The sequence below is a fragment of the Pantherophis guttatus genome, chromosome 8 (genome assembly GCF_059756535.1).
Source record: "Pantherophis guttatus breed Tessera chromosome 8, ASM5975653v1, whole genome shotgun sequence".
Taxonomy (NCBI): Eukaryota; Metazoa; Chordata; class Lepidosauria; order Squamata; family Colubridae; genus Pantherophis; species Pantherophis guttatus.
Window position 1 is genome coordinate 9,675,404 of NC_142070.1, and position 11,102 is coordinate 9,686,505.

Consider the following 11,102-nt stretch of genomic DNA (forward strand, 5'->3'; position numbering starts at 1 on the left):
GCTTGGAAGATCCCTTGCTGCTTCTTCTTCTTCTTTCCTTCTTCTTCTTCTTCTTCTTCTTCTTTTTTTATTGTGATGAAGGAAAGAGGGCGGGATGGGGGGGAGGGTTGCCAACCCAACCAGGAGCTCAACGGGCTGTAACTGTAATAGGTAATTCCAGCCTCTGCTTACCTTTACAAAAATCTCAGTTATGCAGGGAAGACAATACAGCGATCAAAGAAGTGATGAGCTTTCTTAACAGCATTAACCGTCATGACCTAGCAAAATGAAAGAAAATGGTTTAACAGAACTGTCAGATCCAATATAGCTAATAAAGGCGTGGATAAATGTTTATTACGTACCGGAGACAGATAATTTCTGTATAGAAATTGAGAATGACCTTTGCTGATAACTCTTATCTGCCTGATATCCTGAATAAGAGAGAAAGTGGAGGGAGGGAGAGAGAGAGAGGGAAGGAGGGAGGGAGAAAGCAGAGGCGGGGAGGAGAAAGAAAGGGTGATGGTTGGGGGTTAGTATTTATGAAACATAGAAGGTGTTGAAGAAAAAATGGCAATTCTGCAGTGGGCACGCAAGGGAAAAGCTTAAAAAACATCATTACTATAAACATTCTAAATTCTGCAATGGGTCGGGAAATGAAAAGGATGTTTTCCCCGGGGGACCGAAACAATGGCGTCTTCTTCCAGAGCATTGACAACATGGAAAGAATAAAAGAACAGCTTTGCAGCCAAGTTGGGAATAAGCTACTGTCAAAAAGATAATGAAGCTTGCCTTCACGGGAAAGATGCTGACTTAGTTAACGTATCCATGCCTGCCTGCCTGCTCAGCCTGCTGTCTGATTAGGTCCTTCTTCTCCAACTTGAGAACCCTTCCAGATGGGTGAATGTCAAGGCTTAAAATTTTTCAGCAGTGCCCATAATGGCTTGTGGGATCCTTGGGGATTGAGATCATAGGGCTGGGAGGGAACCTCAGAGGTCTTCTAGTCTAGCAGGAGACCTTATACCAGGGATGGCTAACCTTTTTGCCATCACGTGCCAAAAGCAGGAGGAGCGCACGGGTGTCGCACGTGCATGTGCCCACACCCATAATTCAGTGCACCCTGCCCTACCGTGCATGTGTGTGCGACCCCCCGCGCTCTCCCTGCTATTGGCACGCGATGGCACAGTGGGACCGGAAGGCCCGTTTTTCGCCCTCCCCAGGCTCCAGAGCCTTTCTAGGAGCCTGGGAGAGCCTTTCTAGGAGCCTGGGGAGGGCAAAAACAGCCTTCTCCACCCCCCCGCCAGAGGCCCTCTGGAGGCTGGAAATGGCCCATTTCCCGACTTCCAGTGGGCCCGGAAGGCCCGAAAATCAGCTGGCCTGCATGTGCATGTGCGCTGGAGCTGAGCTAGGGCAATGCTCGCGTGCCCACAGATATGGTTCCGTGTGCCACCTGTGGCATGCGTGCCATAGGTTCGCCATCACGGCCTTATACCTTAGCCCGGTCAAATAGTTGTCCAGGCTATTTTTGAAAATTTCCAGTAATGGAGCCCCTACAACTCTGGGTGGCAAGCTTTGATTAAATGTTGATTAATTGATTGATTAATTGTTCTCACTGTCCAGAAAATTTATCCTTATCCTCTCTTTAACAAGCTTCTACCCATTACTTCTGGTCCTGCCCTCTGGTGTTTTAGAGAATAAGTCAATCTGCATTTGCTGCTCAAATACTGGATGTTTCCTGTAATCCTTTTCTTCGATGGGCTGGACATAGCAATAGAAATAGTAATAGCACTTAGACTTATATACCGCTTCACAGTGCTTTTACAGCCCTTTCTAAGCGGTTTAGAGAGTCAGCCTATTGGCCCCAACAATCTGGGTCCTCATTTTATGCACCTCTGAAGGATGGAAGTCTGAGTCAACCTGGAGCCTGGTGAGATTTGAACTGCCAAATTGCAGGCAGCCGGCAGGCAGCAGAGAATAGCCTGCAGTACTGCACTCTAACCACTGCGCCAGAGGTGGGTTTCAGCAGGTTCTGACCAATTCTGGAGAACTGGTAGCGGAAATTTTGAGTAGTTCGGAGAACCGGTAAATACCACCTCTGACTGGCCCCGCCCCCATTTATTCTCTGCCTCCCGAGTCCCAGCTGATCGGAAGGAAATGGGGATTTTGCAGTAACCTTCCCCTTGAGTGGGGTGGGAATGGAGATTTTACAGTATCCTTCCCCTGCCATGCCCACCAAGCCATGCCACACCCACTAAGCCACGCCCACAGAACCGGTAGTAAAAAATTTTGAATCCCACCACTGCACTGCGCCACCACGGCTCACCATACTTAGCTCCCCCAATTGTTCATCATATGATTTAGTCTCAGATCCTCTATCATCTTCGTTGCTTCTTCTCTGCACACTTTTTATTATTTATTTATTTATTTATTTATTAGATTTCTATACCGCCCTACTCCCGAAGGACTCAGGGCGGTGCACAGCCAAACAATAAAAACACATACAATACAAAATTTAAAAAATAGAATAAAATCAAATTAAATAATTTTGGCCCCGACAAATTTAAAACCCCAAACTTTTAAAACCAATTTAAAATTGAATATATAAATACTAAAAAATATTTAAAATTTTAAAAATCTTTTATAAAAGAGGGGGAAAATTAGGCCAGGCCGGCCTGGTGAAATAGTAAGGTCTTTAAGGCGCGGCGGAAGGTGCGCAGATCCGGGATCCTCCGTATCTCTGGGGGGAGCTCGTTCCAGATAGTAGGTGCCCCCACAGAGAAGGCTCTCCCCCTGGGGGCCGCCAGTCGGCATTGTTTGGCTGACGGCACCCGGAGGAGCCCCTCTCTATGGGAGCGTACCGGCCGGTGGGAGGCTATTGGTGGTAGTAGGCGGTCCCGCAAGTACCCGGGTCCTAAGCCATGGAGCGCTTTAAAGGTGGTAACCAAAACCTTGAAGCGCACCCGGAAGACCACCGGGAGCCAGTGCAGCTCGCGCAGGAGAGGTGTTACATGGGAACGCCATGTCGCTCCCATTACCACCCGCGCGGCCGCACTCTGCGCCAGTTGGAGCCTCCGGGTGCTCCTCAAGGGGAGCCCCATGTAGAGAGCGTTGCAATAGTCCAGGCGGGAGGTGACAAGGGCATGAGTGACCGTGCGTAAAGAGTCCCGATCCAGAAAGGGACGCAACTGGCGAATCAGGCGAACCTGATGAAAAATCCTCCCGGTCACGGCCGTCAAGTGCTCTTCTAAAGACAGCCGTGAGTCCAGGAGGACGCCCAAGTTGCGAGCCCTCTCCGTGGGGGCCAATGATTCGCCCCCAATAGTCAGTGATGGCGTCAACTGACTATATCGGGACGTCGGAAACCACAGCCACTCAGTCTTGGATGGGTTGAGCCTGAGCCTGTTCCTCCCCATCCAGATCCGTACGGCCTCCAGGCACCGGGACATCACTTCAAGGGCATCGTTGGGGTGATCCGGGGTGGAGATGTACAGCTGGGTGTCGTCAGCGTACTGATGGTACTCCACCCCGAAACCACGGATGATCTCGCCCAGCGGCTTCACATAAATGTTGAACAGGAGAGGCGAGAGGACTGACCCTTGCGGCACCCCACATATGAGGGGCCTCGGGGTCGACCTCTGTCCCCCTGTCAACACAGACTGCGACCGGTCAGAGAGAAAGGAGGAGAACCACCGCAACACAGTGCCTCCCACCCCCAACTCTTCCAACCGGTGCAGCATGATACCATGGTCGATGGTATCAAAAGCCGCTGAGAGATCTAACAGGACCAGGACAGAGGAGCACCCCCTGTCCCGAGCCCTCCAGAGATCATCAACCAACGCGACCAATGCCGTTTCCGTGCTGTACCCGGGCCTGAAGCCCGACTGGAACGGATCCAGATACGTCGTTTCATCCAGGTGCTGGGGGAGCTGTTGCGCGACCACACTCTCAACAACCTTCGCAACAAAGCGAAGATTGGAGACCGGACGATAATTTACCAACATTGCCGGGTCCAGGGAAGGCTTCTTGAGGAGAGGCCTCACCACCGCCTCTTTCAAGGCGGCGGGAAAGTCACCCTCACTCAGCGAAGCGTTTATAATCCCCTGGAGCCAGCCTCGTGTCACTTCCCGGGAAGCCAGTACTAACCAGGAAGGACACGGGTCCAATAAACAAGTGGTCGCGTTCAGTCCACCCAGAATCCTGTCCACGTCCTCAGGGGTCACAGGATCAAACTCATCCCAGATAACATTCTCAAGACCTGCCCCTGTCTCTCCCCCTGAGACTACCCAGTCGGAGTCCAAATCTTCCCGAATCTGAGTGATTTTGTCATACAGATACTGAACAAAATCCTCGGCTCTACCCTCCAAGGGGTCCTCCCGCGCTTCCTGGTGGAGCAGGGAGCGGGTCACCCTAAAGAGGGCGGCCGGGCGATTATCTGATGACGCAATAAGAGCAGCAAAATAACTACATTTCGCTGCTTTTATCGCCACTAAGTAATTCCTAATGTGGGATCTTACTAGTGTCCGGTCAGATTCAAGAAGACTGGCCCTCCAACTACTCTCTAGGCGTCTTTTCCGGCGCTTCAACTCCCTCAGCTCCTCGGTAAACCAAGGAGCCAATTGAGATCGGCGCCGGGTCAGAGGCCGCAAAGGCACGACCCGATCCAGAGCACCAGCAGCCGCCCTATCCCAGGCGGCCACCAGGTCTCCAGTCGAGGCGTGTGCCAGAACCTCAGGAAATGGCCCAAGCTCCGTCTGGAATCTGTCAGGTTCCATCAGGCGCCTGGGGCGGAACCATCTGACCGGCTCCGCCTCCCTGCGGCGGGGTGCAGCGGTTTGAAAGTCGAGACGAAGGAGAGAGTGATCTGACCATGACAAGGGTTCAGTAACTATATCCCCTATATCAAGATCCCTCAACCACTGTCCAGAGACAAAAACCAGATCCAGCGTGTTTCCCCCTGTGTGGGTAGGGCCATGAATTAACTGGGTCAGGTCCATAGCTGTCATGGAAGCCATGAACTCCCGAGCCATCTCTGACGTCTCACCCACGGACGGCAGGTTGAAATCCCCCATAACCATAAGCTTAGGGGTATCAACCGCCACCGCGGCGATGACGTTGAGTAGCTCGGGCAGGGCTGTTGCCACGTGGCAGGGAGCCAGGTACGTGATCAGCAAACCCATCTGAACCCCATGACCCCATTTCACAAAAAGGGATTCACAGCCGGCCGTCTGAGGAACAGTGGCCTCCCTCGGTCTCAGACCTTCTTTAATGATAACCGCTACCCCCCCGCCCCTCCCCTGTGACCTCGGCTGATGGAATGCTTGGAAACCTGGCGGGCACATTTCAACGAGGGGAACCCCCCCCTCCTGGCCCAACCAGGTCTCCGTAATACCTGCCAGGTCCGCACCCCCCTCCTGAACAAGATCACAGATGAGGGGGGCTTTATTTACTACGGACCTGGCATTGCACAGCATCAGCCGAAGGCCTGGGTCCTGAGGGTCTATGCAACCTGAGGAGCGAGTAGAGCCTTGGGGGCCGGAGCACGCCACCGCTCGTAGACAGCGAGTGCGCACTCCCCTAACACGATATGGCCCCCTGCTCCCGCCATATCTACCCCTCCCACCTACAGTACTGATGTTCAAAAAACTATCCGGACAAGCTCTAACCCCCCCCTCGATCCCGGGCCCTCCATCCCCCACACCACGCTTCACTGCCAGACCCGACCCTCCCCCTTGTGGGTTATCCCCCATACCCACAGCCCGAATTCCAATATGACCCTCCCCCTCCCTAGGACCCCTTAAAAATTTGACTAAAATTTTGTTAAAAAACCCCTCAATCCCCTCGTTTTCACATGCCACCTCTCTGGGTCCCAAAACCCTTCCTTGAGGTGGGCCCTCGATAGTGAGGAGGGCCACATCTGCGAGAAGGGGGAATCTCGCAGCGCAAGAAGATCTGCAGTCGTATACATCTCCAAAATGCAGCGATGGAGGCCCAAAGCTCAGACAGGGGACTTCACAAAAGATGTAACACAGCCAATTGTTCATCGATGTGCTGTTGGTGTCTCAACTGTCCTCCCACAACAGCAGGAGGGTCCTAAATTATCTCCTCCAATGGGGGCGACCTCCGGCCCGCCCTCTCACAGCGGAACCCCACGGGGCCGTAGATTGAAAAAGTTCTCCCACAGACAAGAGCCATGATGTAATAGAGGACCCCTCAACAGTTGCATCAATTTGGCTGACCATGGTCGGAAGAAAGATTTATCAGTCTATCAGTCAGTCTATGAGTCACGCCAGGGGTGAAGATGGAAAATCCTTGGCAAAGTCTTATACTCAAGATCATATTCGAGTAAGTCCCGATGAAAAAAGGGAAGAAGGGAAGGGGAAGAAGGAAGAGGGGAAGAAAAAGGGGGGGGGAGAAAGAAGATTCCCTCAATTAGGGCGAATAATAAGCCCATTTAGGCAGACACAGTACCTGGGAGGGGGAGGAGAAAAGGGCTGGTATCTATGTGACGGAAAACTCCTCCGTCGCCCCCCAGCCCTACATTCCTCAGATAGTTCAGTTCTTCCGGGATAACAAATCCAAACCCCAGCCTCCATTGGATGTCACAGGGGGCCTCCAGGTCCTCTACAGCTGCCAAGATATCCCGGGAGGGGGTCTTTCTTCTCCAGTCCGTTATGCTCCTCTCAGTTTTCACCCTCTAGCAAGGCCCCTTCTCCGGCAATAGGGCCTGAGAACAGCTCCAGTACTTCCATGGGGTGTGCCATGGCCCAGTTTAATGTTGGGGCCGGCCTCACCACCCCCGCTGATATCCACGCCACCATTCCCGGTTTCCAGGGGCCGCTGAGGAAGTTCCTGAGTGGGGCAGATGAAATTTCAACAGGCTGCCACCACTCGCTGCCCCACAGCCATACTTCCCCTTTCACCTTGCTGCTATCGCTGCCCACAAACAAACCACCATAGCACCACTTTCGGCGGCGTTGGAGCAGCGCAGCCAACTTCTTCGCCGGCGCCTCTAGGCATGTCCAGGGGCGAGGGAGATCTCAAAAACCCTCGTCCCCTCCGCTGACTGACCCCCCCGCCGCCAGCAAGCCACATCTCCATATCTCCGTTCTCCGCTCTCTGCTCTCCGCTCGGCTCGGCTCCACTCTCCCTTCTCCTTCTCCTTCCCAGCAGCGCCGCCGATCTCCACTCCCCACTCGGCTCGGCTCTCGGCGGCGTCGGCGGAGTTGGAGCAGCGCGGCCACATTCTCCCTCGCCGCCTCCGACTCCGGGGGCGTCCAGGGGCGAGGAAGATCGCAAAACCCTCGCCCCGAAGCCATCCGACCGAATCAGGGGTCGCTGATGGTCGAGCTCCCCTGCAGCACCCCCTCGAGCCCCAGAAAGTCCTCCATCCAGCCGCAGCACCTCACCTCACGACTGCCATCTTGCGCATGCTTACAATTACAATTACAATTACTTTCTAGGATCTCAGCGTCTTTTTTTGTCTTGTGATCACCAGGACAGAATCCTTACATCTATAAGATAAATTGGGGAAATTGGGGCTAATTCAGTCCTTGCTGCATTTCCTTGTATGTTCTTTGTAGGGAAATATTACACTACTAACTAGAGCATACAAAACCTTTGCTAGACCAATTCTTGAATACAGCTCATCTGTCTGGAACCCGCACTGCATATCGGACATTAATACAATTAGAATCCAGAAATATTTCACGAGAAAAGTCCTCCACTCCTCCGCTCGCAACAAAATACCTTATGCCACCAGACTTGATATTTTGGGCTTAGAAAATTTAGAACTATGCCGCCTTCGGTATGACCTAAGCGTAGCTCATAAAATCATCTGCTACAATGTCCTACCTGTCAATGACCACTTCAGCTTCAACCACAACAATACACGAGCACACAATAGATACAAACTTAAAGCGAAGCGCTCCAAACTCGATTGCAGAAAATATGACTTCAGCGACAGAGTGGTCAATGCCTGGAATGCACTACCTGACTCTGTGGTTTCATCCCAAAAACCCCATAATTTTAACCTTAGACTGTCTACTGTTGACCTTACCCCATTCCTAAGAGGTCTGTAAGGGGCGTGCATAAGAGCACCAGTGTGCCTTCCGTCCCTGTCCTAATGTCCCCTTTAATTGTATTCATTTTATGTATTCAATTCATGCTTATACTTATATATATTATCTAATACGTAACTCGACAAATTAAATAAATAAATAAATAAATAAATAAATAAATAAATAAATAAATAAATTGGCTGTTTCCCCCTCCTCCTCTTCCTCCTCCTCCTCCTCCCCCTCTCCCACTTCTCCTCCTCCTCTTCTTCCTCCTCCTCCTCCTCGTTTCAACACAAGAGCTCAACTATGCAATTGGTCCTTAATTCCCTGCAGACAAATTGCTACCAGATTTTTATTGGTATGTGATCCTGAAGAGCAGGATAAGCTCTGGTTCATGCAGTAACTAGAAGCCTAGCCCAGCTTGAGGACATTCCTAGGAGGCCGTGGAGACCGCAGATGAGAGCATATGTCCCAAGAAAAGAAGTGGTGAGTGAAGCCATATCAAATAGCTCTTGCAACAGAATGGTTCGAGCAGGAGAAGACCGTTACCACCAGCAACTTCAGAGAAAGTCCCTGGTGAGCCTTACTTACTCCATCTGTTGGGGTTTTGCCTCGTACTGGGGTTTCTGCACATGTGGCTTTGTACGAGCGAGGGATTTTGCTTTGTAAAGATAGACTCTGGAAGGGAGTTTCTTGATGCATGGAGTCTTGGGAATAGGCTGTTGAACACGCATCCATCTTTCAATTGTGTGTTAAATAAGAAACCAGAGGAGACCTTTTGGTCTGGACGAAGCCCATAGCACGTTCTTTCATTTGCCATCTAAATTAGGGTTCACCAACTGGAGAGAGAATCAGAGAGAGAGTGAGAGAGAATCAGAATGAGAGAGAATGAGAGAGAGAAAGGGACAGAATGAAAGAGAGAGAGAAAGAAAGAAAGAAAGAGACAGAGAGGGAATCAGAGAGAGAATGAGTGGGAGAGAGAGGGGGAAGAGAGAGAGAGAGAAAGAGACAGAATGAAAGAGAGAGAAAGAAAGAAAGAAAGAGACAGAGAGGGAGTCAGAGAGACAATGAAAGAGAATGAGTGGGAGAGAGAGTGGGAGAGAGAGAGAGAAAGAAAGAGAGAAAGAGAGAGAAAGAGTGGGAGAGAGAGAAAGAGAGAGGAGGGAGAGTGCCTGAAGGACCCCATCCTGTCAGAATTCCTCATATTTGTTTTTCCCCCTCCTATGCAAGATTCAGTGTAGACCAGGAGTGTCCAACTTTGGCAATTTTAAGACTTGTGGATCTCAACTCCCAGAATTCCCAGAATAACAGAGTTAGAAGGGACCTTGGAGGTCTTCTAGTCCAATCCCCTGCCCAGGCAGGAAACCCTACACCACTTCAGACAAATGGTTATCCAACATCTTCTTAAAAATTTCCAGTGTTGGGGCATTCACAACTTCTGGAGGCACATTGTTCCACTTATTAATTGTTCTAACTGTCAGGAAATTTCTCCTTAGTTCTAAATTGCTTCTCCTTGATTAGTTTCCATCCGTTGTTTCATGTCTTGCTTTCTGGTGCTTTGGAGAATAGTTTGACTCCCTCTTCTTGGTGGCAGCCCCTGAGATATTGGAACACTGCTATCATGTCTCCCCTAGTCCTTCTCTTCATTAAACTAGACATACCCAGTTCCTGCAACCGTTCTTCATATGTTTTAGCCTCCAGTCCCCTAATCCTCTTTGTTGCTCTTCTCTGCACTCTTTCTAGAGTCTCCACATCTTTTTTACATCGTGGCGACCAAAACTGGGAGTTGAAGTCCACAATTCCGGGAGTTGAAGTCCACAAGTCTTAAAGTTGCCAAAGTTGGACACCCCTGGTGTGTACTGTAGACTGTTTAACGTATTCCTGGAAGAATCTACGTTCCTTTCTCCAAAGGCCTCAGACACCCACCCTGTTGGCTTGAAGAGAATTATTTAAAGTGCCAAAGAAATTAACTCCGGGCTTCAAACCCAGAATATTTTGTCAAAATCAAATTTATTTCAACGAGGGAGATTCACTCTAATGCCTGGAAAGAAACGCCGAAGAATCAATGAGGTATGAATAGCCGGAAGACGGGACAATTACCACCCTTCTGAAACAATATATTTGTAAAAGTTAATTTTGCCCGAACGTGAACAATCTCCTTACACTTGACTCTTTTCTATTGCCTCTTCCATGCTTGAACTCTCCTTGAACTTTGAAGATCCATCTTGAGAGGGTTGAGATGGCCCTCTCTCTTTTGCATCTGGTTATTTTAGCTCCAATTTGCAGCCCTTAAAACAGCAATTATCGTGATATATTGCCAAAGTCACCCGAAGTGGATTCGTCTCCAGAATCAGCCCATCTCTGTATAGAAGTCATGAATGGAAAGACCACAGCCATGATTTTAAATGACTTGATTAATTCTGAAACAACATTTCAGAGTCCATTAAGTACAGCAGGTGTCGGGGGTCTTGTCTGTACTTCCACCCGGCATCAAATGGCTATTTCAGCCTCCCTTAAAGAACCGATATTTATTGGCCGTTCTTTTCCAGAGGGGTTTCTTTGCTCTCTTCATTCAAGTTGGCCGGCCTTTGGGGTCAATACAGACAATGCAACCTTTCTCTAAATCACACCGCTGAATTTATGTCACCCAATTATAATTTGTTCCTTTGAAAATACCCAGCAAGGCCTAGGCCAGGAAGTGAAGCCATGTTGAGAAAATCCTTCTTCGTTAGTGAGGTGATTTTTTTTTTTTTGTTAACGCAAAAAAAAAAAAAAAAAAAAAAAAGGGGAAGCGAACAATTCAGGCAAACAACTCAGAACAATTCACACGTGCAGGATTTCTCTGCTCCCGATCACTGTACCATTGACAGCTGGCTGCTTGAATGCGTGAACGGCGTTGTCCCTTGAAATAATGTGAGGAGATGTGAAAAACCTGCCTGTGATATTAGATATCTCGGACCAATCTCCCAATCTGTCCACGATTCAGGGGTGAAATGCTCCCAGTTCGGACTGGATTGCCCGATCCGGTAGCGATGGTGGTGGGTGGTTCGGAGAACCGGTAGCAAAAAT

At 50.0% G+C, this 11,102-nt stretch overlaps 1 long non-coding RNA gene across 1 annotated transcript; it reads left to right on the plus strand.

Annotated features, from left to right (window-relative positions):
- Nucleotides 1-8,404: 8,404 nt before the first annotated feature.
- LOC148112548 (uncharacterized) lies at nt 8,405-10,832 on the plus strand. The gene is made up of 2 exons (XR_015729173.1): nt 8,405-8,609; nt 9,777-10,832. It is a non-coding gene; the product is annotated as an uncharacterized LOC148112548 (long non-coding RNA).
- The last annotated feature ends 270 nt before the right edge of the window (nt 10,833-11,102 follow it).